This window comes from Myodes glareolus, chromosome 12, assembly GCF_982192425.1.
Source record: "Myodes glareolus chromosome 12, mMyoGla1.1, whole genome shotgun sequence".
In the NCBI taxonomy this organism is placed as follows: domain Eukaryota; kingdom Metazoa; phylum Chordata; class Mammalia; order Rodentia; family Cricetidae; genus Myodes; species Myodes glareolus.
In genome coordinates this window covers 75,597,819-75,617,821 of record NC_142037.1, presented here as the reverse complement: position 1 = coordinate 75,617,821, position 20,003 = coordinate 75,597,819, and positions in this window count along the sequence as shown.

The following is a 20,003-nucleotide window of genomic DNA, read 5'->3' as shown; positions in this document are numbered from 1 at the left end:
TTCCAGAGTTCCTGAATGTTTTGTGATGAGAATTTGTTGGATTTGCTGTTTTCTTTGGTCAGAGTGTTTAATTTCTCTATGGTGTCCTCAGAGTCTGAGATTCTTTCTTCTATCTCTTGTATTCTATTGGTTATGCTTGTGTCTGAAGTCTCTGTTCGTTTACCTAGATTTTCCATAGCCAGCCGGCCCTCAGTTTGTGATTTCTTCACTGACTCCATTTCAGTTTTCAAATCTTGAACTGTTTCTATTACCTGTTTGATTGTTTTTTCTTGGTTTCCCAGAATTTCATTTACGGATTTACTCATTTCTTCAAACTTTTTGGTATATTTCTCTTCCATTTCATTACTCATTTCCTCAATCTTTTTGTTATACGTATCTTCCATTTCTTTATGGCAGATTTTCACCTCCTGTTTAAGTTCCTCTATTATTTTCATAAAGATCCGCTTAGAGTCAATTTCTTCTATTTCTTCTGGAGTAGGGTGTTCAATTCTTCTAGTTTCAAGCTCCCTGGATTCTGGAGATGTCATGTTGCCTTTCAGGTTGTTGGAGGAATTCTTGCATTGGCGGCTGCCCATCTCCTCCACTCTGGATGAAACTCCTCAGCACTTTCTGGATAGAACTCCTCAACACTCTCTGGGTAGGACTTCTCAGCACTCTCTGGATAGATCTCCTCAGCACTCTCTGGGAAGAGCTCCTCAGCAGTGCAACAGAGCTAGCTTGTCTTCCCAGGACCCAGGAGACAAAGGGCCCGCAGCAGTGGGGGGAGGGAGGGGCCCCTTGGAACACCGAAGACCCTGCCTCAGAAGCTGAGGGGGGAGGGGCTGTTCTCTCCTCCTGGACAGGCAGGCTGCCCAGGCGAGCACCCACTCACCTCTCTGGGAAGCAGTAAAGCGTTTTTTATTTCCATCCATTTGCATGCAAAATTCAAGATGTCATTGTTTTTTACCGCTGCGTAAAACTCTAATGTGTATATGTTCCACACCTTCTTTAACCACTCTTCTATTGAGGGGCACCTAGGTTGTTTCCATGTTCTGGCTATTACAAATAGTGCAGCTATGAACATAGTTGAACAAATACTTTTGTAGTATGATAGGGCATCTCTTGGGTATATTCCCAAGAGTGGAATTGCTGGGTCCTGAGGGAGGTTGACTCCCAGTTTCCTGAGAAACCACCACACTGATATCCACAGTAGCTGCACAAGTTTGCATTCCCACCAACAATGGATGAGTGTTCCCCTCACTTCACATCCTCTCCAGCATAGGCTATAATTGATGTTTTTGAGTTTAGGTATTCTGACAGGTGTAAGATGGTTTGTCAAAGTGGTTTTGATTTGCATTTCCCTGATCACTAAGGAGATTGATCATGACCTTAAGTGTCTTTTGGACATTCGAAGTTCATCTGTTGTGAATTCTCTGTTCAGTTTAGTACCCCATTTTTTAATTGGGTTAATTAGAGTTTTAGTGTCTAGTTTCTTGAGTTCTTTGTATATTTTGGAGATCAGACCTTTGTCTGATGAGGGATTGGTGAAGATCTTTTCCCAGTCGGAAGGTAGCCTTTTTGTCTTACTGACAGTGTCCTTTGCTTTACAGAAGCTTCTCAGTTTCAGGAGGTCCCATTTATTCATTGTTTCTCTTATTGTCTGTGATACTGGGGTTATATCTAGAAAGTGGTCTCATGTGCCCATGTCTTGTAATCTACTTCTCACTTTCTCTTCTATCATGTTCAGTGTGGTAAGATTAATGTTGATGTCTTTAATCCATTTGGACTTGAGTTTTGTGCATGGTGATAGATATGGATCTACTTTCATTCTTCTTCAGGTTGACATCCAGTTATGCCACCACCATTTGTTAAAGATGCTTTCCTTCTTCCATTGTATACTTTTAGCTCCCTTGTCGAAAATCAGGTGTTCATAGGTTTGTGGGTTAATATCCGGGTCTTCTATTCGGTTCCATAGGTCAACTTCTCTATTCTTATGGCAATACCAAGCTGTTTTCAATACTGTAGATCTGTAATAGAGTTTGAAGTCAGGGATGGTAATGCCTCCAGAAGTTCCTTTATTGTATAAGATTGTTTTGGCTATCCTGGGTTTTTTGTTTTGCATATAAACTTGATTATTGTTCTCTCAAGGTCTGTGAAGAATTTTGATGGGATTTTGATGGGGATTGCCTTGAATCTATAGATTACTTTTGGTAGAATTGCCATTTTTACTATGTTGATTCAAGAGCAGGGGAGGTCTTTCCGTTTTCTGGTATCCTCCTCAATTTCTTTCTTCAATGACTTAAAGTTCTTGTCAAATAGTTCTTTTACTTCCTTGGTTAGAGTAACCCCAAAATATTTTATGCTATTTGTGGCTACGTGAAAGGTGAAGTTTCTCTGATTTCCCTCTATGCTTCTTTATCCTTTGTGTATAGGAGGGCAATCGATTTTTTGGAGTTGATCTTGTATCCTGCCACATTACTAAAGGTGTTTATCAACTGTAGGAGTTCTTTGGCAGAGTTTTTGTGGTCGCTTATGTATACTAATATATTGTCTGCAAATAACAAAAGTTTAACTTCATCCTTTCCAATTCAAATCCCCTTGATCCCCTTATGTTGTCTTATTGCTATTGCTAGAACTTCAAGCACTATATTCAAGAGGTATTGTGGACAGCCTTGTCGTGTTCCTGATTTTAGTGGAATGGCTTTGAGTTTCTCTCCATTCAATTTGATGTTAGCTGTTGGCTTGCTGTAAATAGCTTTTATTATATTTAGGTATGATCCTTGTATCCCCAGTCTCTCCAACACCTTTATCATAAAGGTGTGTTGAATTTTGTCAAATGCTTTTTCAGCATCCAATGAAATGATCATATGGTTTTTTCTTTTAGTTTATTTATATGATGGATTACATTGATAGATTTGCCTATGTTGAACCAGCCCTGCATCTCTGGGATGAAGCCTACTTGATCATAATGGATAATTTTTCTAATGTGTTCTTGGATTCGGTTTGCCAGTATTTTATTGAGAATTTTCGCATTGATGTTCATGAGTGAGATTGGCCTGTAATTCTCTTTCTTGGTTGTGTCTTTGTGTGGTTTTGGTATCAGAGTAACTGTAGCTTCATAAAAGGAGTTTGACAATCACTCTTCTGTTTCTATATTGTGGAATATATTAAGGAATATAGGTATTAGATCTTCCTGGAAGTTCTGGTAGAATTCTGCATTCGTCCTGGGTTTTATTTTTTGGTAGGGAGATTTTTGATAACAGCTTCTAATTTTTCACGACTAACAGGTCTATTTGGATTGTTCACCTGTTCTTGGTTCAACTTTGGTATATGGTACTTATCTAAAAATATGTCCATTTCTTTTACATTTTCCAACTTTGTGGAATATAAACTTTCGTAGTAAGATCTAATGATTCTCTGAATTTCCTCTGTGTCTGTGGTTATGTCCCCCTTTTCATTTATGATCTTATTTATGTGCATGTTCTCTCTCTGCTGTTTGATTAGTTTGATTAGGGGTTTGTCAATCTTGTTGATTTTCTCCAAGAACCAACTTTTTGTTTCATTGATTCTTTGGATTGTTTTCTGTGTTTCTATTTTGTTGATTTCAGCCCTCAGTTTGATTATTTCCAGTCTTCTACTTCTCCTGGGTGAATCAGCTTCTTCTTTTTCTAGTGCTTTCAAGTGTTCTGTTAAGTCTCCAATGTGCTTTCTCCATTTTCTTTAATTGGGCACTTAATGCTATGAACTTTCCTCTTAGCACTGCTTTCACAGTGTCCCATAGGTTTGAGTATGTTGTGTCTTTATTTTCATTAAATTCAAGGAAGACTTTAATTTCTTTCTTCATTTTTTCATTGACCCAGGGGTGATTCAGTAGTGGACTGTTCAACTTCCATGAGTTTGCTGGTTTCCTGGGAGTAGCATTGTTGTTGAATTCTAACTTTAATCCATGGTGATCTGACAAGACACATGTGGCTACTAATATTTTTTTGTATCTGTGGAAGTTTGCTTTCTTATCGAGTATGTGGTCAATATTCTAGAAGTTTCCATGAGCTGCAGAGAAGAAGGTATATTCTTTCCTATTTGGATGGAGTATTCTATATATGTCTGTTAAATCCATTTGTTTCAATACCTCCAATAATTTTCTTATTTCTGTGAGGTTTCTGTCTGATTGACCTGTCCATTGGTGAGAGAGGTGTGTTGAAGTCTACTACTATTAGTGTTTGTGGTTTGATGACTGCCATGAATTCTAGAAGAGTTTCTTTTACTTATGTGGATGCCTTTATATTAGGGGCATATATATTCAGGATTGAGACTTGTTCCTGATGAATTGTTCCTGTTATAAGTATGAAATGTCCATCTCCATCTCTTCTGATTGATTTTAGTTTGAAGTTGATTTTGTTAGATATTAGAATGGCCACGCCCGCTTGTTTCTTAGGTCCATTTGCTTGGAAAACCTTTTCCCAACCCTTTACTCTGAGTAGGTGTCTGTCTTTGTGGTTGAGGTGTGTTTCTTGTAAACAGCAGAATGTTGGATCCTGTTTTCGTATCCAATCTCTAAGTCTGTGCTTTTTTATAGGTGAATTGAGTCCATTGATATTAAGTGATATTAATGACCAGTGGTTGTTGACTCCGGTCATTTTTTTTGGGTGTGGGTAGTAGATTGTATTCGTTTTCCTTCTTTGAGTTGTGCTTGTGAAGGGTCGCTAGATGTCTGAGTTATTGTAGGCAGTGTTGGCAATGTTGGATTCCTTGGGTTGTGATTTTCCTTCTAATATTCTCTTTAAGGCTGGATTTGTAGCTATGTATTGTTTAAATTTGTTTTTATCCTGGAATATTTTGTTTTCTACGTTGATAGTGAACAATAGCTTGGCTGGGTATAGTTTTCTGGGCTTGCATTCATGGTCTCTTAGTTTCTGCAGTACCTCTATCCAGGACCTTCTGGCTTTCTTGGTTTCCATAGAGAAGTCTGGTGTAAGTCTGATAGGTTTACCTTTTTAAAACAGTCTTTTCTCATTTTACATATCAATCCCAGGTACCAATCTATCCCCTCCTCCTGCTCCCCCACTATCCCCCAACCCATCCCCAATTCACTCCTCAGAGAGGGTAAGGCTACTATTGGGGGAGTCTACAAAGTTTGGCACATTACTTTGAGGCAGGACCAAACGCCCCCTCCTATGTCTTGGCAGAGCTAGATATCTCTCCAAAGAGAATGGGCTCCAAAATGTCAGTTCAAGCATTGGGATAAACCCTGGTCACACTTCTAATGACCATAGAGTCTATCTAAGCCACACAACAAGTCACCCACATTCAGAACCTAATTTGGTCCTATGCAGGTTTCCCCACTTTCAGGTCATAGCCAGTGAATTTCCACTACCTCAGTTCATCCATATTAGTCTTGAAATCTTTGCTCATATTATCAGTCCTCCCTCCCGCCAACTGGTCTCTGGGAGAGAGGTCTAGTGCTTAGCTTGTATCTGTTCATCTGCTTCCATTAGTTGCTGGATGAAGATTCTATGATGACAATTAATGTAACCATCAATCTAATGATAGGGGAAGCCCACTTTAGGTACCTTCTCCACCTTTGCTTAAGGTCTTAGCTGGAGTTATCTTGAAATTTGAAGCCAAATAGATGGAACTAGAGAAAAACATCCTGAGTGAGGTTACACAGACCCAGGAAAACAAACATGATATGTACTCACTGTTAAGTGGATATTAGATGTAACGCAAAGGATAACCAGCCTATAGTCCATGACACCTGAGAAGCTAGGTAACAAGGGTAACTTTAAGAGAGGCATTCATGGATCCACCTGGGAACGGGAAATAGACAATGTCTCCTGAGAAAATTGGAAGTTTGTGTGGGAGAGTGGAAGGGGAGGGGAAGGGGAAAAAAGAAGAATTTCTTTCTTTAATGACTTGGAGATTTTGACATATAAATCTTTTACTTGCTTGGTTAGAGTTACCCCAAGATACGTTTTATTGCCTGTAACTATTGTGAAGGGTGTCATTTCCTTGATTTCATCCTTAGTCCATTTGCCATTTATGTGTAGATGGGCTACTAATTGTTTTTTGAGTTAATCCTCCAGTCATCTGTTTGACTAAAGGTATTTATCAGCTGAAGAAGTTTTTTGGTAGAAGAAATATTAGGGTCGTTTATGTATACTATCATATCATCCGCATATAAGAATACTTTGACTTCTTCTCCTCCATTTTGCATCTCCTTGATCTCTTCCAGCTGTCTTGCTGCTTCCAATAGAGTTTAGATTTCTATATGTAAAAGAAATGGAGAGAGTGGACTGCCTTCTTCCTGATTTTAGTGGAATTGCTTTGAGTTTCTATTTAATTTGATGTTGACTATAAGCTTGCTGTAAATTGCCTTTATTATGTTTAAGTAGATCCCTAGTATCACTAATCTCTCTTCATCATTAAGAAAAATAAAGGTTTTAAAAATTTATCATCCATGTATTATATTTTCTTGTTAATGGTTCTCCAAATTTTGTTTGTTTGTTTATTGTAAATAATCTTGTTTCCCTGATTTTCTTCTTGGTATGTTCATGGTTTGCGTATATGAAAACTATTTGTTCTGTCATTTTTGTTAGTACCTTGCTATTTTTCTTAAAGTGCTTGTGAGTTCCAATGCTTTCTGTGAATCCTATATAATATCTTCATATCTCCTTCATAGTGTCATATCATAAATAGTTAAAGATACTTTGGCTCCTTCCATCCTTATTTATATACATATATGTGTATATATACAAACATATATATATATATATATATATATATATATATATATATATATATTCTTTTTTGTCTTACTGTTCTGACTGAAATTTAAAGTACTATGCTTAGTAAAACTAGAGATTTTTCAGTTTTATATAATGCTGCTTCTGAATTTATCATAAATAAAACTGGCCTTGGCCCATAACCATACTGATGAATATTTTGCTTATCACCATAGAACCTTCATCTGGCGATGGATGGAGATAGAGACAGAGACACACATTGGAACACTGGACTTAACTCCCTGGGTCCAAATGAGAAGCAGAAGAGGGGGGAACGTGATCAAGGAAGGCAGGATCAGAGGGAACCTTCATCCGACGATGGAACGATGGATGGAGATAGAGACGGAGACCCACATTGGAGCACTGGACTGTGCCCCCAAGGTCCAAATGAGGAGCAGAAGGAGGGAGAACATGGAAAAGGAAGTCAGGACCTCGAGGGGTGGGTTCATCCACTGATACAAGGGGACTGATCGAATGAGAGCTCACCAAGGCCAGCTGGACTGGTACTGAACGAGCATGTGATCAAACCGGATTCTCTGAATGTGGCTGACATGGGGGCTGACTGAGAAGACATTAACAATGGCACTGGGTCTTGTTTCCTCTGCATGTACTGGCTTTTTGGGATTCTAGTCTGTTTGGATACTCACCTTTCTAGACCTGGAGGGAGGGAGGAGGAACTTGAACTTCCCACAGGGCAGGAAACCCTGACTGCTCTTAGGACTGGAGAGGGAGGAGGAGAGAGAGTGTGGGGAATGGGAGGGTATTGGGAGGAGGGGAGGAAGTGGAAATTTTTATAAATAAATAAGTAAATTTTAAAAAAAGAAAAAAAGCTTTATTTATGGTTAGATATATTGACTTCAACCCTAATCTCTCCAAAATTTTTTATCATGGAAATGTACTTTGTTGTTACATGACGGGGCCAGCTTGTTGGGGTTTCTGTCCCGCCCGGTACCCCACAACTGGCAACTCCCAAGGAAAATCACACACAAGACTCCATAAGGTTATAAACTGATTGGCCCATTAGGTCAGGCTTCTTGTTAACTCTTATAACTTATATTAACCCATTATTCTCATCTATGTTAGCCATAATGGCTCCGTACCTTTCTCAGCTGGGCAAGTTACATGCTGCCTCTTCAGTGGTCTGCGCAGGAGTGCCTGAGGAACTTCTCTCCTCCCTAGCCTTATCCTATTCTCATTACTCCGCCTCTCCTTCCTGTCTCAATCTACATCTGCCCCTGTGTATTTTCCATATTTATGTGGCTTTACTTTAACCTCTATTTCTTATATTCTTACTTTTACTTTTTGAGACTGGTTCTCTGTATATCTTTGTCCTGGAATAACTCTGTAGACCAGGCTGTCCTTGAACTCAGAGATCCTCCTGTCTCTGCCTCCCCAGTACTGGGATTAAAGGTGTATGCTACCACACCTTGAACTCAAGAGATCTCTGCCTCCCAGGCATTGGGATTAAAGGCGTGTACTACCACATCTTGAGGTCACAGAGGTCAATCTGCCTCTACCCCTTGAAGTCACAGAGGTCAATATGCCTCTGCCTCTCAGGCATTGGGATTAAAGGTATGTACCACCACACCCTCAGAAACCCCAACAAGCCGGCCCTCGTTTTACACTTTATTTCATCAAAAATATTTTTCATCTCTTGAGATGAACCACTGTTATCTGTCCTTGAAACCATTCATTGGATAAATTCATTTTATTGATATATTTATGTTGAATCATTCTCTGGAAAGAATAAAGCGTGCTTAATTGCAGCGGACAATATTTTTGATGTGGCCTTAATTCTATTTGCAAAGATTTGTTTTGTTTTTGTTTTTGATATTTTTGTATTTATGGTTTTGAGTAAGATTAGTCTCTACATTATCTTTTTTTTTCAAAGTTATTTGGTTATCGTGTGATGCTGGATTAGTCTACAACATTTTTTAAAGAATATCTAGGGCCATTGCCAGGTGGTGGTGGTGCAGGCCTTTAATCCTAGCAATTGAGAGGCAAAGTCAGGCAGAGCTTAATGAGTTCAAAACCAGCCTTGCCTCCAAGACCTAGTTTCAGAACAGGTTCTAAACCTACAGAGAAACCCTGTCTCAATATGTGTGTGTGCGCACACACACACACACACACAAACACACCCACACACACACATCTATATATATTGCCATTTATATAGCATTATTAAAATGAATGACCATTTTAACTAATGGAGAAATATTAACCAAAACCAAATATGAGATAATCTATTCCAATAAAAATGATTGCCAAAAAATATAAATATTAACAACTGCTGGTAAAGAAGTGCAGTAATGGTAAACATAGATCCCTGTTGTCAGAAATGTAAGTTAATGCAATTATGAACCATATAGCTTTTATATAAATATGCTATAGAATATCATTTTAAGATGTGTTACATTCATTTATGCCATGGAACATTTGTTTTTTTTTTTTTTTTTTTTTTTTTTTTTGATTTTTAAAAATTTAATTTTTTAAAAAAGTTAACTCTTAAAAAACAGTTTTTAAAAGGAACAGTTTTAACATGGATTTAAACATATCATTGGGAGAGAGAGACTTAAGGCAAAGGGGCATACACCTCTATGAGCAAGGCATGGGCTTCTCAAGGGAGGGCTGTCGTTGTCTGGGTTTTCATATGATCACTAGACCCCACGAATAGGCAAGGCCCAAGACCCATGAGAGCCACACTGGTTCCTATGAGAACATGTGTATCAACTATGAACAATATGATATAGAATCAAGTATTTTCTTTTTTTTTTTTTCTTTTTTTTTTTTTTTAGTAAATTTTATTAAATTATAAAAGTTTCCATTTCCATCCCCCCTCCCAACACCCTCCCACTCCCCCTACTCCCCCTCCTCCTCCCTCTTCGTCCCACAGGGCAGTCAGGGTTTCCTGCCCTGTGGGAAGTTCCAGTTCCTTCCCCCTCCCTCCAGGTCCAGGAAGGTGAGTGTCCAAACAGACTGGATCCCCAAAATCCATTATATGTAGAGGAAACAGGTCCCAGTGTCATAGTCAATGGCTTTTCAGAAAGACTTCGGGTCAGCCACAGTCAGAGAACATTTGTTTAATGATGTAAAGATGTGTTAAATTCTTTTATTCTGCATTGGTTTAACTCTGTGAAGCTGTGTTACTTTGCCTATCTTAAGCACCCAATAGTCTAAATAAGAGCTGAATGGTAAATAGCAAGGCAGGAGAAAGGATAGGTGGATTTGGAAGGCAGAGAGAATAAGGAAAGGAAAACTGTTGGTCAAGAAAAGAAGCAAAAGAGACCAAGGAACCCGAAAAGGAGGAGAGGAGGATGGTAGAGGCGAGCCACCCAGCCAGCCAAAGAGTAAAAGTGAAAGTAAGATAACACAGAAGTAAGAAAAGAAATTTGTGATTAGAAAGATGGCTAGAAATCAGCCAATTAAGGTCAGGCACTTACAAGTAATAATAAACCTCCATGTGTATTTATTTCGGAGCTATGTAGTGTACACTTTTCTTTTTATTGAAAAGAATAAAAGCTCAAAAGAATGAAAACAACACCAATGACTTAAATATTATGTTAGGAGAATATTGACTAGATAGTAAAATTATACTAAATTAGTCATGGTTATTTATGATTAAATTTAACTTTCTGGCTGGTTTTATGTAAACTTGACACAAGCTTCAGCTTGATAGAAAGTACCTCAACTGAAAAAAAAATTACTCCTTAAGATCAATTTAAGGCAAGCCTGTAGATTTTTTTCTTAATTAGTGAATAATGTTCAAGGCTCAACCCCAATAGGGGCAGCATCACCTGAGCTGGTTGCCCTAGGTTCTATAAGAAAACAAACTGGGCAGCCTTTGAGGAACATGACAATAACCACCAACCCTATAGAACCTCTTTAGCAGTTCTTGCCATGAGATTTCTGCCCCACTAAATATTGTGTCCTAACTTGTTCACCGATAAAGATGATGATGAAGCATAAGCCAAACAAATGTTTTGCTCCTCAAGTTGCATTTGTCATGGTGTTTCACCACAGCAATAATAACCTTGACTCAGGTAGAATACCTTATTCTAATATTATGTATTAATTATTTTGTAAATTTATTATCTACTGACTGAATTTATTAATGTTTTATTTATTTTTTGTATTGAATTTGTCTACAAAATTGCTCTTATTCTTTTCTTTATTTTTATAGTTTTAAAGTATATATATTTAAATATAATGTGTAATATACATACAGAAATTTATATATTGCACATATATACTCATGCATATATAGTGTTTCCCCTGTGTTTATGCATGCTGCATGACTGCCCGGTGCTCAAAGAAAACACAAGGCATCAAGATCTCTGGAATTGAGGTTACAGATTGTTATGAGACATCATGTGGGTGCTGTGAGCTGAGCCCTGGTCTTATGCAAGTGCTCTTTGTTAAGGAGTTATCGCTGCATATTAAAGTTAAGTTTAGCAACAAATGTTTAGCAAATTAATTGTTAACATAATTTTTATAACAAAAAGAAATTATGTAGTGCTATTAGTTTTATGGGAAGTTATGTTTGTGTATTTTCTCAATAATTGAAGCAACATAAATTAATGCAAAAATCATTTTGATAATTAAGTGCTAATAATTTTCAGAAATTCTTATGTAATTCAGTCGTGTGTAAGTCTCTCTTAAATTCTATAAAGTGAAATCTATAAAAATTATAAAATAGTATTTTGAAGATGTCTTCAAAAATAAAAGACTTTTGTCTTAACATACATATATTTTTGTAACTATAAAATCATTATAAACACTTGCATTTTAAAAAGCTTTAAAATGTGAATATATATGTATATATGGAAATATGGAAAAGTGGATTCCTTCTGGCCCTCCAGATCTTTTCCTGCTCTCATCTGCATCCTCTGAGCCTTAGGCAAAATGTGAACAAGCTCAAACCAGACTAAATCCCACCACAGAGGCAAATGAAGACAGAAATCTCAATCAACCAAACAGTTATTTGCAACTGGTGACTTCTGGGTGAGGGAATATCAGTTTTCTTCACATTTTGCCATTTAGGTTCTCAACCAAACTCCTGTGCAGACCTCATACTCAGAAGTTTTGGCCAATACAGATTGGACTTCATTTGTCTTGTGCTATTCCTATGTTCTGTTTTGTTTGTAATAGTGAGAAAGATCATGAAATTGTGTGGGTAGCAGGAGTTGTGCGAGGGAGACGATAATACTAAAATGAAGTTCTCATTAAAAAAATAAAAACATTGAGTCACATGATATAATATGTATAAAATGAGTGAAAACTACGGTTATATCACAAAGAATGGACAGATCAATGAATATTCACTGATATTTACTGATATTTAAATATATATATGTATCTCCATTAACATTCTATTATGTTTATTTGCAACAAATTATGAGAATTTAATTTTATCTACCAAGGTAAAATCATTACTCTACTTTCATATTTCCACTTATTTGCCATTTTCTTGGACCCAAAACTAATGAACAAGATATCAAAGCATGGAAATAAATAGAAAGAAAATGAGATAGATAGAAGGAAATCGCACTACCAGTGCCTTACAGAGCATTAAGTTTTCTTTACTTTCCCTTCCAGCCTTCCAGAACTTCTCATAAGTAGAAATATTCCAACTATACTGACAAGCAAATTTTCATTTTTATTAAAAAAAACATTTTTACCAGAATCATATACCACAAAACACTAAAATGTAGAAATAAGGAATGAAGTATGAGTTACAAAAGAATATATTATTAGTTATCAAATTATATGGCTTTAAGTTGAGGAGGTTATAGAAAATGATGACCAATATACATTCCTGGTGATGGAATTTTTAAGAATGTCCATTTCTCTTTTCATTTTGTCACTGCAGTTTTAGGACCTTTATAGTGACTGTGTCAATGCTTATGAAAATTGTTTTTATGTTTGAGCTATCCAGAATTCATAAGAAATAAGTGTTACCTCATTTCCTCTGTCGGAAATTGCTTTGACTTCAGCCAAGTGTGATTCAAGAAAGGAAGTCTGAAGGAAAGAAAAAAGTGAAATGAAATCAATGATGAAAGTAATTTCATTCATGTGAAAGGACATAAGCTAGAGCTAAAATGGATACTTGTGACCCCATGAAATCACAGCAAGCGCCCATCCTGTATCCATAAGGCAGATTGTATTGGAAAGTTGGAGTTTCAGTAACCAGTTTCCACAGGCTGCAGAACCAACGCTCAGGTTCTGTCATCCTCCTGGGTAATTTACGACCTCAAATCCATTAATTCACAGCTCTGAAAGCTATTCTTACTCTAAATTCCACTAAAATAGCAATTATGTCAGATACCTTAGCCGTCTAAGAAATTACCAAAATATAAAATATGAGCTATTATCGAGTACAAATTTTGTAAAATAAAAATTGAAAAGTACTGGTATCTATTGTAAAATGTCCCTTCCTCACTGACCCTTATTATTATTTATTCATAGAGTTGGAAAACATAAATAGATTTTAAGGCTTAGCTCTTTTCTGGCTTCTTAAGAAGTTATTGGAGAATTAAAATAGTTTCACTGAAAAGTTAAACTCTCCGTTTATCACTTTCTTATCAAATGCTGACAATTTGTAGGGCATTAAAGTATGTTTGAGCTGTACTTGTACTTTTTAAATTATTGGCTTACTATTTTCCTTATCTAGTTCTAATGATGACATGTGCTTGTGTTACAAATGTTTAGGTCACCAACCACACATATATCGGCATCACTGACTAAATTTCTTGGTTTGTTGAAAAGGAAAACAAAAGTCTTTCTTTTCTTTGCGTCCACATGAAGTTGTGAACTTGATGAGGGCACAAGGGGAGAGTTAAATGAAGAAATGGGAGGTTAGATATGGCTTTATCTCATTTACATGTATGAGATTCTCAACAACAAATAATAGTTTTAAAAAAGGAACAGCCCCGTGCAGATAACAGTGACAAGTTCTAAACTTGTCATGAAATGTTATATTGGAAGGATCTAGAGAGTCAAAGGGTACGGCTCCCAAGGTCAGGGTTCCACCTGTCACTGCACAAGGTATTCACAAGAATGATATAAAAAATATGAGGGAACGTACTAAGGATTAAAAATTTAGAGATTACACACCCCCTTTCTCATGACCTTGAAGTTTGTTTTGCCTGAAGTTGTTTAAAAATAAAACTAAAAGAAAAATAAAGATAAATGTTTTAAAACATACAGAGAGTCAGAAAATAAGTAGATGGCAGCAGGCTTGCTGTACAAATTCAGCTGGTATATCTCTAGTGGGATAAAGAAAATTGAATAAAAGCCCCATCCGTGAGAGTGGCATGGGAGATGCTGATGCGCAGCGAAGAACCTTGTTTTGCTTTGCTTGGGAAGGGAATATTTGAAAGGTTGTTTTAAAAATGAATCACTACACTTAGTGAGTAAAATTGTATGCTATACAAGTCTAGCCAGAGGCATCAAACTAAGAGCTTGGCATCAAACTCCCTCATCTGTAAAATGATCGTGTTGATGTCAATAATGTAACAGTTAGGTCCTACCAGGAAATAAATAAACTCAGGTTTTATTAAAGAACTTCTGTTTTTTTATTATCATTTCTTGTGGAACAATAAAGCATCAGATACACATCGTCATATGGCAAAGTTATAGCATATATATGTACATATACATATATATATACCAATACATATGCATTTTTTAAAAAAATATTTATGGCAAGTTATAAATTGTGCTCAAATAGGACTATACAAATAGAAACAATAGTGAATGTGTTCTCCTGAGTCAGTTTGAAAGAACAGATATTTTCTATACTACTGAATGGGAGATACTGAATACTGCTCCTATCTGAATTATGATGATTAAAATGCTCTATTTATTCTTTGTAATGACCATACATTTGCAAGTTGATTATATTGCCAGAACATGGTATTCTGGTATATGCTATCACATTTGTAGGTGTATCTTTAATTTGTGTTCAAAATATATGAAAAATTAATTTCATTTATTTTCTTAAACCCTTTCATCAGGAAATTATTTTAGACATGTATTTAGGTTCTAAAAAGCCTAGAATTTTAGTTATTTTGGGGTAAAATATTAGAAACTGAGGCTCACTATTTCTGTTTCTCTCAGCTTTGGTTAATTAGAGACTAATTTTTGAGATAACACTAGGTTCCCTTTCAAAGAGGATGCTGTCCCCATGTTCTCAGAACCAAAGCAACCCAATTAAGAAAAAGAGTTTCCATCACTCTGTCTATGAACATGAATTTATTTCATGCTTTTCCATGTGATCTCCATCCCACAGAGATGACGGCTGACTAGGAAGGAAGTAAATTAGAGAGTTCGGAATTTAAATCAGACATTTTTTTTTTTCCTGAGTAGAATCAAAAGAAATTACTGCTTTTTTGAAGAGAGCACTGAAGAACTTTGTCAGTAACTTCCTCTGACTTCTCACAATATTTGAATTTTATCAGTTCTCATTTGGTAGTAGATCTGATCTTTGATCAGGTGTCTACCTTCCTGGAGCTGTTCTACTCTACACTTCTTTAATAAAATTCAAACAGGCATTAGATAATTCTTAAATGACAGATTCTAATAACCCAAGTTTGTAGTTGCATTGATGTATCCTGCAAAACCTGGTCATATGAGTATTTTAATATTCTCAGCTCTGACTTCATTCTCTTACAATTTTTAATACAGATGTCTGTATTTGTATGGATACTGTTGCTGCCTATGTCAAGAGTCATTTAATGCCTCTGACATTTTCTATGCCATGTTTTACCCTCATAAAATGTATAAGAAATATACTTCCATATGTCAATCAAGAAACTACTAAAATTCACCTCATTTTGCAACACAACAGGTATAGAATGTGTAAAATTGCTAAGGTTTGCTAAATTACATTATCAATGTTCTTAAAAATCATGTCCTCCATCAAGTATCTCTGTAACATGACGTCATAAGAATGTTGAGGGCTGGCTGTGTTAAAGGTGCCCTCTGTGCAGTGCTGGGTGCATTCCAGGACGTTCATGTGCTGTTCTTGGCACTAAGTTTAGATTTCTATGTAGTCCCTGATTTTGACAGAGAGATGACGTGGAGCAGAGCCATCACACAAACCTTGTTATCGGTGTGCACCTTTCTTCGGTCTGACATCATTATTATTCATGGTAAGACATAAGTTTAGAATAGTACAGGATTTCTTTTGACCCACTCTCCCCTATATTGGTTACTTTCCACGATGGCTCCTTTCACTTCCGTAGCATGTTGATAGAATGTTGTTTCCAGCAAAAACTTCACCTTAAGTGTGCAATTTTTATGCCAGGAAAAAGATTGATTTAAGGTTTTCCAGAAATGTAACACTGCCTACTGTGATAATCACTATAATGTGTGCCAAAAAGAAAGAGAAATAAAAAGAAATGTATAAGTCATTATAAGGAATTGTGTGCAGCACGGTTTACAACAGATTTTATTTCTTTTTACTTTCTTTAACTGTAATGAGATTTATTATGCAATTTTGAAAAAAATATCAGTCTTAAGTTGGCAAAACAGTATAAAAACTATGCCAACTGTACAAAGACAGGTATAATTAACATATTAGTTTTAAATCATCACTAGTATGCTCTGTAAAATAATAACTGCCAGCAGATTGACAGTATCTTGCAAAATTCTCTCATTGCATCAAAATACTTTCAAAATAGTTTTTGTGATAATGTTTAATCTTATTGAAGTGATATGCTCAGTCATCTTCAAGAATAAATTCTATTTCAGAGTATGATAAAAAGAATCACTGAAGTAGCTATCATCATTGGAATCAAGGATTTCAGAATATAATTTATCTTCTTAGATAGGAATATCAATTCTAGATTGTGATGACCTGAATTCTTAAATATCTTATTTTTAAAAAGAAGTAAACTTTCAGTGTATCCTAAGAATGAAGAAAGAATTCCTGCCTGTAACTTGCTATACAGATAGTCAGAATATGCTTTTTGACCTTGATCAAGATATCTTTATAAAACCAAATTTGATCAGTTCACAGTAAGTTCATAAAGAGTTTGGTCCAAATAAATTCAGACAAGAGACCTTCATGTCACTATTTCTTAAATGCCATGAAAGACCCCAGAATGACATACTATTACCTAAGTAAACAAAACATTGAAAACAACTTCCAAAACTCTCGTAATGACAGAGACATCTGACTGCCTGCACAGTCACACAAAGTTCTGGAATGTTGGGCAATCCATATTCAGCCTACAGACCTGTAGTATCTGGCATATATTTTAATGAAGCAGGAAATTCAAAAGACTACTGTATCACTTATATCGGTCATTTTCTTCAGTGTTCTGCAGAATGTCTGGCACTTTTTTTCTGTGAAGCAGGAAGCCTGAAGGGCCATTCTGCCTTGTTTTGACAAAGTTCAGCGGTCGTTTTCTTGTGGGTCTTGTATGTCCAGTTTATACAATGTACCAGCAAACATCCAGGCAAAAGCAACTTCCTTCCAAAATGACTAACCTTTTCACATTGAAGGCAATCTCCCTAAGAAGCTTATTCAATGCCCATCATTCTCTTGAAATAATTTGTACTGCCAGGAGGATACATGTCTCACTGTTGGGAAAAATCTAAGTTCTTAAAACAATCAAATGAAATATTCTGTAGGCTTTGGATGTGTTTGACGATGACCAGTTTATCTGAAATATAGATCTGTATATCTAGAAAACCTAAGTGCATCACTGGTTGTTTGACCACTATAGGTGACAATTAATTTGTCCTTTTAACTATTCCTTGCATTTTTAAATAAGCTGCAAAAACACAATTCTTTTAACAACAGTAGAAATATACATGTAGTATAACAAAATGGACCCTAAATTTATATCAATAAACCAAATTCCTTACCAATTAAAATATTTTGAGATTAACAGTTGCTCTTCAAATTAAAGTAGATTCGATAACATACCTTTCTTAGTTTATATATTAAATGGGAGTTAAATTTCTTTTTCCACGCAGTGGTTGTTTCACTTTGCAATGTAGTCTGTTACTAATTGATGATGATTCTCCTGCCTCAGCCTCCTGAGTTTTGAGAAATCAAGCAAGCATCACCATGTCTGACTCTCATAGAATGTAAGATTGAATCTGGAAATTTGTCCCCTACTCTAAGAGATATTTAGTCATTGATTTTCAAACTAGCATTATGTTGAGCAATTTGAGTAACTTTACTTTTCTGGTATTTTGGGTGATCTCTTTCCTCATGACTAACAGCTGGACTTAAATACATCAACATTAATCCGTCCACTTTGAACCTGATAGAAGAGAAAGTGGGAAGTAGTCTACAAGATATAGGCACAGGAGGCCTCTTCCTAAGTAGGACCCCAGTAGCACAGACAATAAGAGAAACAATGAAAAAATGGGATCTACTGAAACTGAGAAGCTTCTGTAAAGCAAAGGACACTGTCTGTAAGACAAAATGGCTGCCTTCTGACTGGGAGAAGATCTTCACCAACCCCTCATCAGACAAAGGTCTGATCTCCAAAATATACAAAGAACTCAAGAAACCAGACACTAAAACTCTAATTAACCCAATTAAAAAATGGGGTACTGAACTGAACAGAGAATTCACAACAGATGAACTTCGAATGGCCAGAAGACACTTAAGGTCATGCTCAACCTCCTTAGCGATCAGGGAAATGCAAATCAAAACCACTTTGCTGCATGATTTCTAAGAATTTAAAGGTTCTGGCTCTATTTGTAAGAGCCAGAACATGAAAACAACCTCAGCTGTCCCTCAGCTGAGGAAGTATGGTAAAAATGTGGGACTTTAGGCAATGAAAAATTGCTCAGCTGTTAAAAGTATGACACCAGGAAATTCGAAGGCAAATGGATGGAACTAGAAAAAAAAAATCAGAGGGAGAGTGAATTTCAGGATGGGAACAGAATGTGGTTGGGGAGGAACTAGGAGGAAAGAAAAGAGGGAGACAGCAGCCGGAATACAAAACAAAAACCAAAGAAACAGATAAATAAATAAAACATCTAAAATCAGAAAACCTTAATCAGAATCTTTTGAACCTTTGTAAATAATGGAAATAATTTATTTCAGGATTTTTGTTTGTCTTCTTTTAATGCATATGTGTGTTTGGCTATACACATCCATAGGTCTCATTTGACTGGCTGATGTTCATAAGAGGCAAGAGAAGGTGCAGACTTCCCACCAACTGGAGTTACCGCTGGTTGTGACCCACCATGTTTGTTATGGGAATCAAGCATGCATCTTCCGGGAGACCCTCATATTAATAACCATGGAACTATATTCTGTTTCTTAATGTCTATACGGAGCTGCTGTGCAGCAATTCGACTAGTTGATTCAAAACTGTACACTAACTGATTACAAACTGGATAACCACATTTGTTTGTCTGTTCTAAAAAAGTAGTTAGTATTTTAATAATGCAAAGATTATTGCTAGTATTATTTTAGCAAATGCATTTTTCATAGATTTTAGTGGTGTGATAGTGTGTATCTCAGGCTTTACAAAAACATGTGTGTGAAAGTCACTTAAGAAACAAGCCACACTCAAGGTACTGACCTGCAGAAATTATAAGGTGGTAAATAACTACTCTTAATTAAGGAATGTAAATGTATTTATTTATTTAGCATGTGTGTGTGATGAAGGAATGAACACAAGTGTATCATGGCACATGTGCAGAAATCAAAACACAACTATTGGGGGATAGACTTCTTTTTCTGCTGTGTTGGTCCTGAGGATCAAACTCAGATCCCCATACAGATATGGTGTCAAGGCCTTTAAAGATTGAACCGTCTGGGTAGCCCACAAATACATATTCTTAAGCACAGAAGCTTCTGAATATCTGTCACATTTTATGAGAAATAAAACATATATATCATCATATATAATTTTATGCATTGTATCCAGAGATTATATATAATTATATATTAGCTTAGATATGTACATGTGTGTAAATATACATATATCTAGGCTAAAATTATAAAGTTAATATTGTGTAGTATATATTTTTCATAACAAATTTTGGTGAGATTTTTTAAAAATAATTTAACAAATTTGTTTCTATCAAATTACGCCCAAATAAAAAAAAAATCATGGGAAATAAGCCTGGGGAGATGGAATGTCTTTAAACTCAAGAGTTGAAAAACCTGGGGAGAGATTTAGTTAGCTAATTGACACATTATTAATCATTGCAATAGGAGATAATTAAGAAGAAAGTGTAATTTCTTAATTTCTCTCAGTGAGG